Below are 17,763 nucleotides of genomic sequence, written 5' to 3' on the forward strand. Positions count from 1 at the left end.
CACCGTGAGTGACAAGTGGTCACTTAACTTTGTTTTCACCGTGAAGTGATACTCTTAATAAGGGCCTTTGTTTTCCGTCGATCTTGTTTTCCGTACTGAGTACCAATGCTACCGACGCCAGGGAGGCAGCTTCCATACCTGGATCCTACTTATCGACCCATCAAACTCATGGACCGGTAACCAACGGTTTTACTTCCCTTCCGAAGGAAGGCGTGATCACAGATTTTATGGCTCAGAAAATCCCGGCGGTGCCGAATGGGATTGAACTCAGGCCTTTTGGGATGAGCGGCAATCACGCTTACCACTACACCATCGGCGGCGCTTACATGATTTACTTGTGTTTCTTGTTATATTTGAAAATATTACATGCATGTAACTAGAAGCACTACAGTACTAGAAAGATCTACAGATAACTATTTTACCGCTACAAGTATACCTCGATGTAACGTAACTGTCACCTTTGACTTCCATCGTCGATATCTCACAAATAACATTTCAGTCATATTAATTGGCATGACCAATATGGTGACCGATGGTGTTAATACTATGTTTGATTTAATGATTGTTAGCTAGAAATCAGTGATGGAAGTCAAAATTTACAGTTACGTTATATCGAGGTATACCTATAGAGGTTGATATTCTTCCTAACTTGAAATTCCAGGTTGCTTCGATTATTGCAGATAAACATTTCAAATGGTCTTATCGGCTCTCGATATTTGATAATTTACATGTATAATAATTTGAAACGATTTCACCAAATTTTGTTGCTTCTTATTTTCTGACCAGCAGAAAAGCACGCAGGAAAATTAGCACACAAAACACCCGAGTGCAATCTTGCAATTTTATTTTTTTTTTTGATTTCGGACGACGTTTATTTTTTCACCATTTCCAAACGCGATTGTTGTCCGGGAGGCAGAACACCAGCACCAAGAAATAACCAAAAACGATAGAACTCTTCCTCCGGAAGTGGGGGCGGATTCAAATTAAAATCATTCTCACAATTACAGGGAAAACGGATATTCGTCTGGATTTATGGAAGTAAAAAAGAACGCAGAAAACACAAAATTCATGACAGCGAAGAGGCAAAGCAAAACCAACGTTCGAGGGCAGAGCCTACTGCGCCTTTTGTTATCGTGCCATAATATATGAAGAAATATTAACTATCAATGTTCATTACGGATCATATGAATAATACATATCAGATGTATGGAACGATAGTAATTAACGTTAAAGATTAGACTTTTTTTTCTTTATTATAGTGACTTTCAGCCAGTGGCTGGTTCGTCACTTTAGAGAGATTAGATTAATTTTCATGACGAAAATAACAAACGTCAAAGCTGACTTTTCCAAAGAGTCATGTACCAGTGGCAATAATTCCCTGTGGTGCCAGTTTTGTTTACGTAGACTACGTCTTACGGGAAAGTACAGGGTTACGCCCCGAAAATCTAAAATTGGAAGCGTCATGAAAAGGTGTTAGGTTTTGAGCGCGTATAACTTTGTAACTGATAGCTGAAAATAAAATCCAAATATACCAACCGATAAGAAATAGCTCTACGAATATGTTGAAATTAATACTTTTTCAATTTTTCATAGAAAAACTTTTGAAAAATGTACAAATAAAAAGTAATAATTTTATCACTATTTTAAATACACTCTGTTACAACAGAGGTAGTTAAGGTAGAACTTTTTCAGAACGCTAAAAAAAAATAAAAGAAAAGCACACGCAGAAATGGGGTGTACAATTTTGCACCTATTGTATGCGAAATTTCGTAATTGATCGCAAATATCTCGCGATCAAAACATTTTCGCTTGAAATCCTTCCAATTATTTCTCGGTACATTTTTTAGCTGCCGATTGAATAAACATTCTTTACTCAATATTGATTTTTTTATTATTATTTCGTGCGTTTTCTCAACGCATATCCATTATTTTCATATGAATGTGGGGTGTTTCTGTGGTGGAAAAAAATGGATTTTCCTATCACAGATTATGAATTTCTGTACCAAGCACTGGAATTATCTGACGCTTCCTCTATTTATGCTGTTAGATTAGCATAGTAAGTCCCTCCTACTTAGAGAATTATGGTATGGAACGGCTTGTTATACTTCGCCTCAATTATAATATCCCAAATTTTTTGCTGATGGAGGCGGGGCATAGCAAGCCGTTCCATAACATACTAAATTCTTCATGTAGGAGGGACTTACAATGCTACTCTAAAAGCATGAAAGCAGTCAGGGGTAATGCGTCACCATTATTAGGGTTGTCCTCCAAATTGGAGAACAAAGGGGTACTTAGATCACTGTCAAACTGTAGTTTTTTACTAGATCATTTCCAAGTATCAACATGGAAATCTCAAGGCTAGTTTGACACAAATTTAATACAGATTGATGTGCTTCTTAGTTAATGACAAACTTCTGATATTTTGGTGATTATGTAATATTGGACTTCTTTGAAAAAACTAGCTGCATCTATTTGTGATGTAAATAGATTTACACAAAAAAATACCATGCACATTAAACATAATTTCAAAAATTTACGTTTACTGATGCACTAATTTTTTTTTGAGACGCCGAAAATTAACCAATTTTGTATTCATAGTATTAGAAACTTTTTGACGTTCTGGTTTGAAATTTTCCATTTTTGCTTTAAGATAGGATTATATTCGATGAACATAAGAGTCTGAATGACAAACACAATTTAACTATTTCGATTGATGTAGAAAAAATTAAAAAGCTAAAATCACTATATTTGCTAAAAACATTCAGTTAGACAAATGTACCAATTTTGTGAACCAATTCTTGTGAAATTTTGGAAAAAAAAGCGCAATTCACGGTATTTGAAAATTATTAGGGCTCTTGAATTTTGATCTTTGAAGAATTTTCGAAAAAGCTTTCGAAAAGGAATTTTGGGGACAGTTACTTTGAATAATTGCTAATGATTTCTGAAGAGAATTCCAAGGGACTTCTGAATAGAATTCCATGGTAATTCAAAACCACCACAAGATGATATTGTAGGTTGGGTGGATTTCAATTCAATTCGTAAATTGGGTACAATTTAATTAAATTATTATGATTTATTATAGATTTACAGCGCATCCAAACACAAAAAGCAACCAACGATAAAGACAAAATGCTTGCTCCTACTATCACGATAGACTCTCTTTGTAATATAGTTTGATCGGAGTTGTCGAAGGATAATGATATATTGCTTGCCTACTTTGTTGTAATATGTGGTTGAGGGCATAACTTGATTGGAATCGAGAAAAGACATAACAAAAAAATTCCCCCTAACACACGTGTATCACCTTCAACAGCTTGCCAACAATTTGTTTGGTCGTTTTCTTCTACCGGTCCGAGCAAGCTATATTACAAAGACCTTTTGTCATGAAGTAAAAGGAATAAGATTATATCATTATTGTTTTCAATTTCCGGCAAAGCGTTACCGTTCGGCTCGTTGATCGTTTGTCATTTTGTCTTTTGGAGATATGTTTGATTCCTCGTAGATTTATGTATTTCTATAATACAAAACTGTGAGAGAGAGTCCTCCATTCCCCGATGGGTGTAAGTGAGCTTTCCGATAAAGATAATTAAGGGACAGATTACCCAGAATTTCACACTATGAGTGTAAAATTAATTATGAGAACTTGTATCATCAATGCTAAAAGAATGTCAAGCTTAAAGTTGGATAATCCAAGCACTATCTCCCTCCCGGGGCAGAGGAAAATGGAACACAAGGCACATTTGCCTTCAGGCACTTATCAACAGCATTCACACATAACACAATTTCTCCACCACGAAGTGCAAAACCCTTTTCTCGCTTCATTACTATGCTAGCCAGTTCCCTTCAATTTTTCATTCCATTCCGTTTCTTCCACTATCTACTTTCTTTCACTTGGAGATTGTTTTTTTTTTTTTGCTTTGCCTTGAGTTTGACTTATAATCGGAACAACTTAGCGGCATTTTCAAGCGGTAGGGTGATGTCTTCTAGTCTGGCTTGCTCAAGCCCGGAGATCAACCAGTTTGTACCTAAGCCATATTTTCACACTCCTCCTGTCTGTGCCCATCACTTATTGGTTCTTTCCCCTTCGTTATGTGCTTCCTTCGGTATCTTTCTGATTAGTCCCGTAATTTTACATCCAAATCATCCTCATAGTCTCGTTGTCGTCGTCACGAACCGTGCGAATACGTGTATTCCTACTTTCTTTGCATCTTTCTCTCATTCACTCTCTCTCCATCTCTTGCGTTCTTCTCCGAATGCCTGGCGTGACCTCTAACAGCACACGTCAAACCCGCTCTAAGCAGACCAGACCGGACCAGACAACATCTCCTCAGGAACCGGAATCAGAAAATCCCCCCCTTATGCCCTCAATGTCCAACATCCCCATCGATCGCCCATTCGCCCATCATCCATCGTCCAAGTTTGTCCTCTCTTTTCTCCACTATTTCTCCTTCGCCCAGCGATGAGCGAGAGAGATTCTTCCAACTTTGCACACACACGATATCAACAATATTAATAGCAACAGCAACAACAACACCACCAGCAGCACTGACTGACTGACTGACTGCAAAACTTGAATTCCTGGAGCAGTTTCAGGCAGAAAGCGATGTTGAAATAAGAAGCAGTCTTTCGAGAAATAGGGTCACTGCACTCTAGTGTAAACTGCGGCGAAAAATGGCACAATGCAAAATTCACCTTTTTCTTTATCTCCAAAATTCTGCGGCGGCGATGATATTCCGAAATTCAACTGGACACAATCTCTGCGCACATGGAGTAGCAACCGACCACTGAGCGAGCACTGGTACCTTCACTTCAATTCAGAATCAAATAAAAGGCGTGCTGATTAGGATTTTCCACCGTACCAAGCTTTAATTTTCCGGGCAATTTTCCTCCAACACCTCCGTGATAGAATTAACCGGACTTGGCAACCGAGCACCTTGACAGACAATACGAACTGACACGTAGAAACGACGAAACGATTCTCGCGAGCACCAAAACGTTACTGAACGATCCGACCGAGCCCCAATTCCATCGAAGTGAGCCGTGAGCCGCTGTCGCCCGTCGTGGTAGGAAAGCAAAAGCACTGCTATGGTTACCAAGAGATGAGCAGTAGAGATTACAGTATTCCCTTCGGTAGTGCGATTAATTGGATTGAAAGTTGATAGAACAAAACGGACTACCTCCTCAAAGACACCGTGACTGTAGCCAGGGACAAAACGCAACTAACCGATGGCTGTAGAACGAATCTCTCTCTCGCTCTAATTTGGTAGTCATTAATTATTACCAAGCATTGGTGAGAAAGAGACATTCGTCCAATAGCCATCGTTCCATGGGAAATCGGATGAGTTGAAATCACACTAATGGGGCGAATACCGTAGTTTGCTCAAATGAACCCACTGGCTGGGTGGGAAGAGAAAAGCTCCTCCAGTGAGAGAACTTGCATTGTGCTGAATGAGAGAATGCGAGAGTGAATGGAGAATTTCTTTTGGTGAGCTGGGAGAAATAATATTGCTTCATGCGTTAAGGTGTATTCAGACCTGAGCGAGTTTGGCGTGCGCGGATTTGCGTTGGTAAGAGAGAGACAACTAGTACTTTTCTCCCTCTCGTAAATTCGCAAATCCCGCCCGGCGCACGCCAAGCACGGTCAGGTCTGAATACAGTTTTATTCCCCGACTCGCTTTGAAACTAGCAGGAGGAGGAGGTGTTCATTTATGGTGTTTGAGTTTCGATAGGATTCATTTAATTCATTTATGTTAAGTCTACATGGAGCATCAGCACTTGCTCGGAGATCATTGTCCAAGATGATAAAAGTAAAGGTTTTGCCTTTTGACGTTGGATAACGTCTTTCGGCAACATACGGGGGTACAAAATTGAAAACAGTCATTTTGGATGCGTTACGAAAAATTAAAAGATTTTGAACGATAATAACTCAACCGTCTCTCGATAGATTTACGAGATAATGGCATCAATCGATTGGAAATATTTCTAGCAATTTGCTGAATGTTTCAAAACTATTGATTTCATTCTGTAAACTATTGAAAAATGGTTAAAAGTAAACCATTGTCTAAAGATGGTGAAAATCGATTGATTTTTTTATATTCTTATACTTTCTCCAACCGAGATATCAGATGCGAGTATCTGACACCTCTGATATTTTCTGTTCTACTATATAAGCGTCCAACAAGGTCGCCCGTTCCATCATTGCCTATCCGATCGTCGACCCAGCAGCAGAGCAGCAGTGCCAGAGCAGCGGTAGCAGAGCAACGGCAGCAGAGCAGCGGCAGCAGAGCCTGGGGGCGAAAGGGCAACTACGCCGAGTGCGTTGGTGCCAGTGCTCCCGTATACTGGGCCGCCGTCATGGAATGCCCAGCTGCTGCAGTTCTCAGTCGGTCGTATTCACCGTCTGCTCTGCAAGGGCAACTACGCCGAGCGCGTTGGAAAAATGGCCCTTTTCAGGGCCACAACATTATCAGGAAAGAGTTTAACGATTAATTTTCTAATGCCTTTCCGACACTTGAATATCGAAAGTTGAATCTTCGCAGAGCCATAGATTCCATTTTTATTGCATTTCTACAAAACTTATTTCAGAATCGAACTCGTCTTCACAGACTGTGTGAAGAAGAACGATGCATCATCGAGCACAACCCGTACCGTTCCAAAATCGTCCTCATCACAACCTCCAAAACAACCATCTACCCTCTCGACATCTCGAGTGGATTTCCCGGTTCATCATACCACCTAGCGCTGTTCTACTGATTGGTAATAATATTTACCCGGAGTTCACCGCACTCGTGGTTGAAGCAAAGCGCCCGGCATGCAAACCGCTCATCAAAATCGCCATCGCCATCCGGTACCCATGCTCGGCATAACCATCATTCCAAAACCACAACCAAAACGGCCCTTTTCAGGGCCACCAACAATTCGACAAGAGTTAGTTTTGAAGACAATTTCTTTCCAGAATATCACAGTTACACTTAAATTTGGGGACTATACTGGGGTGTGGGAACGCTGGAAGGGGAGATGCTGTCTGTCATCAGCCCAACAAAACGGCCCTTTTCAGGGCCACCAAACTTTCGCAGAAGAGTTATTAAGGAATATTCCTAAAATATAATATACACAATTAATACAACACATAACAGACGTTATCCAACGCCAACCCTGCGGTCGTATCTAGTATACAACCCTTCCAACTTTTTTATATAATTCACGGTGACAGTGCTCAACAAATCACAGAATCCATTTCTTTGGGTAATTCTGGACACGGAACCTGAACTTACTTTGCAGCTAGGGTGATATTTTACAAGATGCGATGGACAAAGGGCTCCACGTCAATATTGCATCTTTGGATTTGGCCAAGACCTACAACCGCGCTGGAACACCTTGTGTTATTCAACAACTTGCAGCCTGGGGTCGAAAAGGTCACATTCTGCACTTTTTGAAGAATTTCCTCCGCAACAGATCCTTCCAGTATCCACAGGGTTCCGTTATAGCCGTCACTCTTATCTTGGTTGCTAGGAACGAAATCTTCGGTGCTAAAGGTAGTCGTTTACGTGGAAGACGTAGTGTTGATAGCCATCGACCACACTCTCAAAGCACTGCAAAGAAAGCTACAGGCAGCCGTTTCAGCAACCCAAAGATGGGCTATCCAGATAGGCTTCGTGCTCTCTGCCCAGGGAAGTGTGGTCTCCCCAAGGGTATCCCACATCTGCCGTTCCTCCCACAATCTCCTACGAACAGCCAGTTTCGTCCCACATTTTAATGAACAGTATTCACACTCGGCTGACCTCCTCTAGAGCAACAACCGCGAAACCCTGCTTAAAGTGGCCAAAGCGGTAGTTCATAGCAGGCTCTTTTAAGGGGTTGAGATCACATGTGCTGCTAACGACTTGTTATCTTCCAGGCTGACACCCATCTGTAGCCAAACCGTCAGAATAGTGGCTGGTATCTTACCCTCGACATCGGCCGACGCTGCCTGTGTTGAGCTGGGAACCCTTCCTTTTAGATACCAGATAGCGGAAACTACTCATCGATTGACTCATCGATAGCCAGGTCTTTTAGAGCGGAGGAAAACTGTCCTGCACTACAGGCACACATTGCAAAACTGCTGAACGGGAGGATACGAAACCTACACCACCGCTACACTGATGGTTCTAAAGCTTCGGGTAGAACCAAGTTTGGCGTCTCGGTCCCCGGATACCCCGGATACCAGACCAGTGCTCAATTTTTTCGGCCTAAGCTGCGGCAATGCACCACGCGGTCACCAATCCTACCGATAAATCGCTATGTATTTTAACTGGCTCGGCCAGTGTTCTCGCAGCATTGAAATCACCGGTAACAGGTCATCCAAGGAATTCAAAAGTCAGCCCCACCGAATGCCTTCTTCCTCTGGTTCCCGTGGATCACCTCGCTGCCACCGGCCGCAGAGGTCGCATGGTTACAACGACGCAAGTAACATTTCTAGTTTTATCGTGGTTTTAAAGCATTCTACAAGTCTAAATCAAGGTCTACAGAACCCTCATAAAACCATAATTATTACTTGGGGAGCGTCCCCGGTCCGGAGCATGAGCATGAGAATTGACGACCATACATTTCAGTAGTTGCTACTCCGTGATTGACCAGATTTAGCGAAATTTGCACAAAGAACCATATGAATGGAGCTTGGAACTAGCAATCCATTCTCAGTGTACAAAATCCGGAGAATCCATATTGTTGAGGTCAATAACGGCACCGGCCACGTCCTTACGGTCATCGGGGAGGGAAAGGATTGTTATTTCAAGAACCGTTGCTACTAGAGACCCAGTATACCTCTGCATCTCCACGGTTGTCACGGGAAGGACATTCTTGTTAGTGGGAAGGGTAAATTAGATCTGAATTCACATTGGAAAGTGATGCGATCTTTTAAAACCTGTTAAGCAAATGACGCGACCCTATCAAATCAGTAATGTAAAGTGGCTTGGGTTTTGACCCACGATCTTCTGCTCAGTAAGCAAAAACGGTCGCTCTAAGGCCACCGTTCCCCTTACATCACAACAAGCTACGACCGACGATCGTTCATTATCGGTTACAAGAAACTATTACAATAAAATGAAATCATCCAAAGTAGTTAACAACGAGCGTCCCCAGTCCGGATGCCAAAAAGTGGACTAAATCGATACTTCGCGAAGCTTGGGCTAGTGAGTGGGCTTCCAGAACAGAGTCCTTTATCCGCAAGCTTAAGGCGGAAAAAACAAAATCGACAGATGTTCCAAACTGGCGGGACCAACGTGTACTGTCTCATGGTCACTGTACATGGAAAGAGCATCACCTTCCGAAGGAAATGGGACACTTGTGGAGTCACAATGACTGTGGAGAACATAGTGATCTACTGTCTCTGTTTTCACGACCTCCGGGACCTATATGGAATGCCATCTAGTATCCGGGACGCCCTAGGAAACTTTCCGTCGATGGAAGCCGTACCCCTATGTTTCATTAAAGGCGCCGGATTGTATCAGGACATTTGAACCACCTCAACCACATTACTTAAATTTTGCCAGCAACCAAGAACACGATTCGAATTTCGATCAGGATAAACACGCACAGGAAGGACACCATCAATTGAATAACCATTTATTGCCAGCTTTCACGACATCAATAGTGTCAAAACTCTGTGTATCAATTATGGGGGATCTCCCTCTGGAATCCCCACCCAAATCTGTAATGTGGGGTTTCCCTTAAGGAACCCTATTAAATTTAAAAGAGACAAACCAGCCGAAGGTTGAAAGTCTCTATAATAAAAATAAACTTACGTACACATTACGGAACACTGCTTCAAGCATTACTCTCACATTCCTCTAAGCGGAAGAGGAGACAACTGGCTTCTTTTTGTCTGTGACGCGTTCTTCTTCTCTCTTGGAAACGACCGTGAAAACTATTTCATTATGGGCGACGCAGTCGACTGTCAAAATGCAAGAAAATAGATTTCCTGTTGTGAAATCTCGCTTTTCTATACGTTCGCCCAACCATCAGACGCTAGTTCGCGTTTGACAGAAAATTGGTTCTTAAAAGTCCCCCTATTGTCTCCTCTTATTCTTAGACATTTCTGTGAGATACAACAACAAACAATTGCATTAGCAACTGGTCATTACGAATGCTTAAAAATACTTAAGAATACTTATGAGAGATTGAGACTATTGTGTTTTTCTGTGGTGAAACTACACACTTAGAAAAATTCATGTATATTTAGGTGCTCTGAGAGGGACATATCAGGCGTAACATTTGATAACGGCACAAAAGCATTTGTAAACAAACTTTTGAAGGCCCTTTAAGGTTCAATTTACTTTGATGCTTTTTGGGAAATTTCAAAAGCAGTTTTTTCCGACGCATTATTTCAGATTGCAAAAAGCTCGCACTATTCGATTCCTTTTGATATTTTACACAAAATGACGCAAGATTTTGCAATCTAAAATGATGCGTCGAAAAAAACTACTTTTAATTTTTTTAAAAATGCATCAAAGTAAATTGAACCTTAAGGCCCAAGCGCAATGGCAGCGAAAGCGGAACGGCAGCGGCAGCCCGATCTGAGTAAGCCTACTTGTCGGATTGAAAACTAGTTCGAACCAAATCGACTTCGGTTAGGCATCTTGATGCCATTTGTGACAACTGTCAAACTTTCCGTTTCCGTTCCGCTTCCGACCACATTGCGTTTGGGCCTTTACACGCTAACCAAAGCATGCCCACGCAAACCAATACCACTTTCGGAAAGGTGAGAGTTGCCCCTATCCGATGATGTTGTTAGTTTGCGTGAGCGTACTTTGATTCGCGTGTAAAGGGCCTTAAAAACAACAAGGGACAGCCCTATGGGGTTGTACGCAATGATGACGTAGGACTACGTCATCATTGCGTACAACCCCAATAAATCTTATTTGTTAACTGCAGCAGGAGCTTATATTTTGTGTAGGAATATGAAATATAGCGGGGTTCTCTCTGTTAATACTCGAAGAGCTACTTATTCCGATCAATAGCGGTGCGGCTTCTTCCTCCTTCTATTGATGCTCATGTGGGCTGCAGCTCGCTGCTTGCAGGCAGCCTTTCGTTGTGTACTGGAGAACCATATTGAACGCCACGCGCCGAAAGCACTGCTGATGCCGACGACCAGACACTACCACACACGGAGATTGGACTGAAACCGATCAGCGGTTGAGAGCAGCCTTGATACACCCAACCGGGGGATGTAAGATTCGCTTACAATTATGTGGGATTCATTAACCGAGGATGCGATATACCTAGCTGCGGTCCAATGCAAGAAAATTGGAGACCGAAAAATGTAGAGTGTATTAGTGAGGTAAATTAGTTATGTCGAAAAAAATAGAATTCAGATTGCTGACTGGACACGAACGACGAACGTTGCGATAATCAGACCTGTGCTTTCCCCACTGCTTTCTCCATGCGTTTGAATATGCATAGCCTAAAAGCAAACATGAAGCGCTCATTTTCTCGCATACTCGACTTCGTATGCTTTTTCTGTTGGAGAGATTCGAGGCAAGTGTGTGCGTCGTTCTACAAGCTTACTGGTATAGACGAAAGCGTAGATAGAACACGAAATAAAAAAGACAAAAAACCATTACATCGCATGGTCAATTTCTAACATTCGTTGCGATGTACATGAACAGAGGATGATAGGAAATAGTAATAGATTTTTGGTTTGCGTGTAGCCAGCTGCTTGCGGGGAGCCTTCTCAAGTAACATTGCAGGTTTTATCGAGGTTTTATAGCATTCTAAAAGTCCAAATCATGGTCTGCAGAACAACCAAAATTGTTACTTGGGTTTCGTTGTGTACTGGAGAACGCCACCACTCACCACACGGTGATTGAATAAACACCGTTTGGGGAGACCGGATGGAATTCAACTTTGAAATCTGTGTTAGGGAAATCGCTTTTCGTGGGCAATCGGTGATAATTTAAATTATAATAGCAACAGTTGCACATTCGTGCAGTTTTCAAAAGTTTTCAAATCTTGAATTTATCAGCTGCGTAGACATATTTCTGATCGATTGGTGATAAAATTATTGAAACTGGTCCAGGGGCAGCTGAGTTATTAACGTTCAAAATCTTTCATAATTTTGTTACATGTTCCATTTTGGGTTTTCACAAAGTGTACCTTCCTATAGAAATCACAGACGTAGCCTCACGTCAAAAATTTGTTTACAAAAGCTTTTGTGTCGTTATCAAATGTTACGCCTGATATACGAGCGTCAATTTTGACATAAATTTGAGTCATAACAGACGCGAAATATAGATCAATCAAACGTACTTTAAGTCAAGCAATGAACTTTTCGGAATCGGAGCACTTAATATTAAATGATATGTTTACGTCTCATCTTTTATGTCAAAGATGGATTCCGTCACGTGTAAAATTAGTTATTTCTAAGTGTGTAGAAAATGTTTGTAGGTCTGTAGGTATCTTAGTTTTCATAGATTTTTTTTCTGATACCAGTTTTATTCTTGGTTGGCATCCAATGACGTTTCAAAATGTTTGAAATCAAGAACAGATTATTAACAATATCTCAACAATTTCTGACGCTGTATCAAATCTCATGGTACGTATGGAAAGGTAAATACATTTAGAAGTCATCTATGATAGAAACATTCCATTTTTGAGTTCAAACCTGTTCAAAAAAGAGTGGTAAAGTGCGTTCTGTGCTTAGTGATGATGATGATAGTGGTCTACACTCATTGTAGCACGGAAACTAGTCCGATAGCTGTGAGCTCTTCTCACTATTGAACTTGATCAAGCTTAATAACCTCTGATTGACAACAGCAAATCGCTGTATGAAGGGCCAAAAACGAATGGATGGATTGATAGGCAATTCGCCTATTCATCTCCTTGGGACAGTTAAGAATCTCCGTCCAACAACTTGATCAGTCAATTGGTCAGAAAACAAGGCATCCAACAGGAAGATGCCCCAATGAATGGGAAGAAGAGCCCGCCCTTTATCCACGAAATGTTAGCAACAGGGAGTTGACATTTTCACTCTCCCCATCCCAATCGCTTCAATTGGGTGCCCTGGTGGTCCCTCCCCTTCCCAGCATTTGTTGGTTCATGTAGTTTTAAATATATATTTTTATATGCAAATGCTATAATTTCGAGAGTATATATAGTGACTTACTTTTGGTGATTTACATAAAGTAAAGTGCGTGCTGTCCCAAGTAACCAAAAGTTCCGCATTGAACGATTAAAATCACTTTCAAGTTCCGTAAAGTTCAAATAAAGTCCCGACAGAACTTTCAAGTTCTACAAAGTTCAAATAAAGTTCCAACAGAACTTTCAAGTTTTATATAGTTCAAATAAAGTTCCGACAGAACTTTCAAGTTCCATAAAGTTCAAATAAAGTTCCGACAAAACTTTCAAGCCACATGAAGCAATCCGCACAAGTCACAAAATTTAATGTACGTAAATATGAAATGATCAGTGGTCCGAATAAATAATAATTCTTATATTTATGCAGTGCATCAACATTCAATCCAAACATAAAAAACCCGAATTTATCCACCTATGGTGTGATCAGACCCTTCTTACTTATTCAAGTTTATTTATTTTATTGTCATTATCAGTGACCAAGTCCCCCACCCCCTGTCATCCAGTGACGCTACGCCACTGCCTGGGGGTACCCGGAATATATCCGGGTGTAGTCTATTTGGTGAGGCTACCAATCACCTTATCATCGTATCGTGTTTTAATTCAATTCATATTCAAGCAACTTCCCCGGGGTACCCGGAACATGTCCAAGTGTGTCCAATGTGGTCTGGAACACTTAACACGACTTGCATTGATCTTATTTTTGAATTCTGTAGTAATTTGATGTGTCGCATGATGGTTTTAATACGTTTTCCGTTAAATCCAGCGTGAAGGCCCATATTCACCGGATCTTATTCCGGCCATATCTCCGGAACCGGTTCACCGATTCCAAAACCGTTCAATAGCGTTCAATTAGACCTAATAAGACCTATCATTTGGCGCCGAGTTTGTCCAAATCGGTTGAGCGGTTGCTGAGAAACGTGAGCGCATTCATTTCGTTACATACACACACACATACACACATACACACATACACACACACACACAGACATGTTCCGATCTCGTCGAGCTGAGTCAAATGGTATATGACACTCGGCCCTCCGGGCCTCGGATCGATAGTCGGTTTTTCAAATGATATCTATACCCTTCTTTGTAAGAAGGGTAAAAATATTTAATAAGTAATTTCCTGGATTCGAACCCATGTATTCGGCATGCGATCTACGAACGCTAACCGCTGCGCCACAAATGTGTTGGAATACCAAGTGGGCAAACACCAATTTAAAATTCATCAAGGTGTTGTGTTTCGTATTCAAGTCAGTCAGCTGGCACTGAAAACTCCAACAGTAGGCGGGACAACAGCTCTCTTTATTATATCTAAAATGACGCAGCGGTTCGTGCTGGGACTCTGACGCAGAAGGACTGGGTTTAATTCTTCAAACAGCCCCAATTCAACTACTAATACTGATAAATCAAGACACATTAATGTCTGCCTGTAGAAAAAATGTAGATAAAAGTGGGAACTAAATAGGGGAAAAGTTGGCTTCGGCAATACCTTAACCTATTATCGTCAGGGGGTAAACAAAGTCCTAGAGTACTCAAATTTGGCCAATAGTTGCTCTGAAACTCAATGTATCCGCATGCCAAAATTGAGCTCTTAAGGACGTTGTTTACCCCCTTCCGATAATAGGTTAAGGTATTGCCGAAGCCAACTTTTCCCCTATATAATTGATGTAGAAGACAAAAACCTTTTTTTTAATCTATTTTCTTAAAGTTCCGTTCAAGTTCCGCCAGAAGCTGCTTAGAGTGCTCTTCAATTATGATACCGGAACTTTCAAGTTCTTATAACGACTTAAAAATGAGGTTGCTTAGAATTCTATAGACCACCACCAACCAAGCTGCTTAAGCTACAAATAGCCTTTTATCAGAACTTTTGGTTACTTGGGGTGCTTAGTGATGTGATGTGAATGGAACCCACCATCAGTGCAAGGATTACCAATGTCTGCAGATACTTTACCGGTTGGAAAGTTCTGCCTGATGGTTTGTTGCAGCAGGGTGAATCAGCTTTGGACCTTTGGAAGACAAAATAACCAGATGGCCATCTGTAATCACGCGACAAGGGACTGGCAAATCTACGAACCCTAGTCCAGTCAACGTACGACGAACAATGTAATATCTTGGTTGCAATAAAGGTCCCTCTTCGTTTTCGAAACCGTATGTCAGCGGCAAATCACAGTCAGTACAGCAGCATAACGTACAGCCAATATCCCTTGGGGATGGGATGCAGTTCTCGCAGGGCTTCTTCTGCATAGATGGTTTGATTATTTTTTAAACGGATAATCGCGTTCTTGGCCATCTTCGAGAATGTTAACCGGAATAACCACCAAATAAGCATAAAAACCTTCGAGAAATAAAACGAACGTCATGTTCGTTCACACGCGTAGCCTACTCTGTGGAGTGCGTGCTGTGCTTTGTATGACGAAAATTAGATCTTAATCCCACTTATTCAAAACTTTTTCAAGAGAAAGAACAATCCGTTACTAAAGATACATTAATTTGGGACTAACTACTATCTCTTAGCTAAAGCTATAGGGCTCCCCTCAGCTCAGTCGGAGGCGCAGAACTCTCAGCTAGCTTGAAGCTTTATTGGACTCTTCCAGAGCACACCAATTTTCTAATGTTCCCCGATATATGTGTCTTAATTGATGGTCATATGAAAATCATTGGCATGTAACTTTCATTGTACTTTTCAAAGCGATATCTCCATTGGACATCCAATGAAATTTAAAGGATTTAACCCATGGTGATTACGTGAAGTTTTGCTTCAGTGTAGGTAATTTGCATAGTTTTCGAATTATTTTAGAATCTAACATTTCCAGCGCTTCAAATTTCGGTGATGTGTAATAACTGCCCGCATGAAGACAATAAGTTAACAATGGTAGTATACCGGGAAATATTCAATTCCCATCACGTACGTCTAAAAAACTCAAAAACATAATTCGATCCTGCATTCTCATGAATTCCTTCGACATATCACGTCCAACAACTGCTACTACGTCAGATCAACCAACCTCCTCCATGTACCGGTGTGGTCACCTAACAGCAGAAGTCCCCCCAAAGTCCTACAGCATTCATATTCAATATTTATGACACACTACTACGCCAATAATAATCGAGCGAATGATTGATTCCACCCGCCAAGAGAGCAACATGGAAAGCCATTAAACACGGAAAGAGTCCTCTTACCACCCGTACGTTGTTGGTCGGTACCTACTCTATCTGCCATGTAGGTATGTAGTTACTTTGTTGATTGTCCAACCCGTTCGTTGGCAGTTGATCGCCATCAGCAGGTAGCCGGAGAGATAACAATCATGTTAGGTACCGGACCGCATGCATGCGCAACCTCCGAAGATGGTCTGTCTGTTGGCGCGGCCGGATTGGTCAAAATCTCGGTGCCTTTTCGCGAGTGTCTTCAGCATCATCCAACAGTCCTCCACCAGCGATAAAAAAAAATCACAATCATATACGATAGCCTTGTGAGTGACATTATGGGCCGTAAAGTGAATGTGACGATTGGTGGATGGCTTGGGGGGGACGGAAGTGCTTCTTCAGCGGACAGAGGAAGGAGGGCGGCCAGATTTATGGATGGTGGAATTTTTTTTGGTGGTGCAACAATTATATGACCAGATTGCAAGCGCACCAAATTAGTCGTAATTGCATCATTTATGGGTGATATTTTTGCGATTATTAGTTAATTGTGTATCAGAGTTTTTTTTTCCGATGTTTTTTTCTATTTTCTCTATTCGAGACATAAAACAACTGTGACCAGTAATTTGATCTATTGTAATATATCCCGTGTACTTAGTTCAGTGCATGTTGATTCTAACGAAGTTCAAAAGTGTCGTGGCTCTTCATCGAAGTCGGAAGTGGTTATCACAATGGAGGGGACCTTTTCCTTTTTGGCATTAAGCCGGGAATGTTTTCTGGAATTTTGCCTGAATGATGGACCATTCTCATCATCCATGAGCATATCAAATTGATTGCTCAAATAAATTTCGTCAGAAGGAGGATCAAGAGATCGCCCTTTTCTTTTGCGTTTAGCGTCAAATCAACTTCCATGCAGATTACTATAAGAATCCAAATTTTTCCAAATCGATATCCAAGTAGGATTACCTCGGGTAGGATCCAAACAAGGATCGAAGAGGAATAAGAATTGAACAAGGTTGAACATTTACAGGTAATATTTAGTACTGAAAAGTGCTGTTTAAATTTGTTGTAGGTTTAGGTAGCAGTAATACTTCCTTCTGGAAAAAGCACGGTGTGGACTGCTTTCATAGATGTTATTTGAGGGGGTTGGAAGGAAAGGGACTTTGATCGATTCTCTTCATCGACTTTCTCTTTTGCTAGCCACAGCTTTAAAAATAGATTTTGCGCTATTTCTGCTGATAAAAGAGGTTCTCATCCAGCATCCAGAATGGCACACCATCAAGGAATGTGTTTGCAGCTGAATTCTCGCGTAACATTTGAAAAGGGCCTATCCTCGTTGATCGATTCTTTTCATCGACTTTCTCTTTGGTTTACCACGGTGACATAAACGAATTTCTCGCTAAGCTCGCAGCACAGTTCGACAGAAGATGTTAGCTTGCGCCTGAAACAACACACTCAATGGGAAATTAATTTGCAGTCGGGTTATTCGCAAAAGAGAAAATCGACGAA

At 41.2% G+C, this 17,763-nt stretch overlaps 2 protein-coding genes across 2 annotated transcripts in view; one reads left to right on the forward strand and one right to left on the reverse strand.

Annotated features, from left to right (window-relative positions):
• LOC135699437 (protein phosphatase 1 regulatory subunit 14B) overlaps nt 1–4,970 on the reverse strand; it is a 128,170-nt gene extending 123,200 nt beyond the window's left edge. Inside the window, exon 1 of the mRNA XM_065219701.1 lies at nt 4,693–4,970. The gene's annotated coding sequence lies outside the window, so the exon portion shown is untranslated. The remainder of the gene's footprint in view (nt 1–4,692) is intronic.
• The window catches only part of LOC135699418 (xanthine dehydrogenase-like), a 394,729-nt gene that overhangs the window by 128,202 nt on the left and 248,764 nt on the right, over nt 1–17,763 (forward strand). The gene's annotated exons all lie outside the window — the stretch shown is intronic.

The sequence above is a fragment of the Ochlerotatus camptorhynchus genome, unplaced genomic scaffold (genome assembly GCF_037179485.1).
Source record: "Ochlerotatus camptorhynchus isolate MF236.1 unplaced genomic scaffold, CSIRO-AGI_Acam_v1.1 ptg000108l, whole genome shotgun sequence".
Classification (NCBI taxonomy): Eukaryota; Metazoa; Arthropoda; class Insecta; order Diptera; family Culicidae; genus Ochlerotatus; species Ochlerotatus camptorhynchus.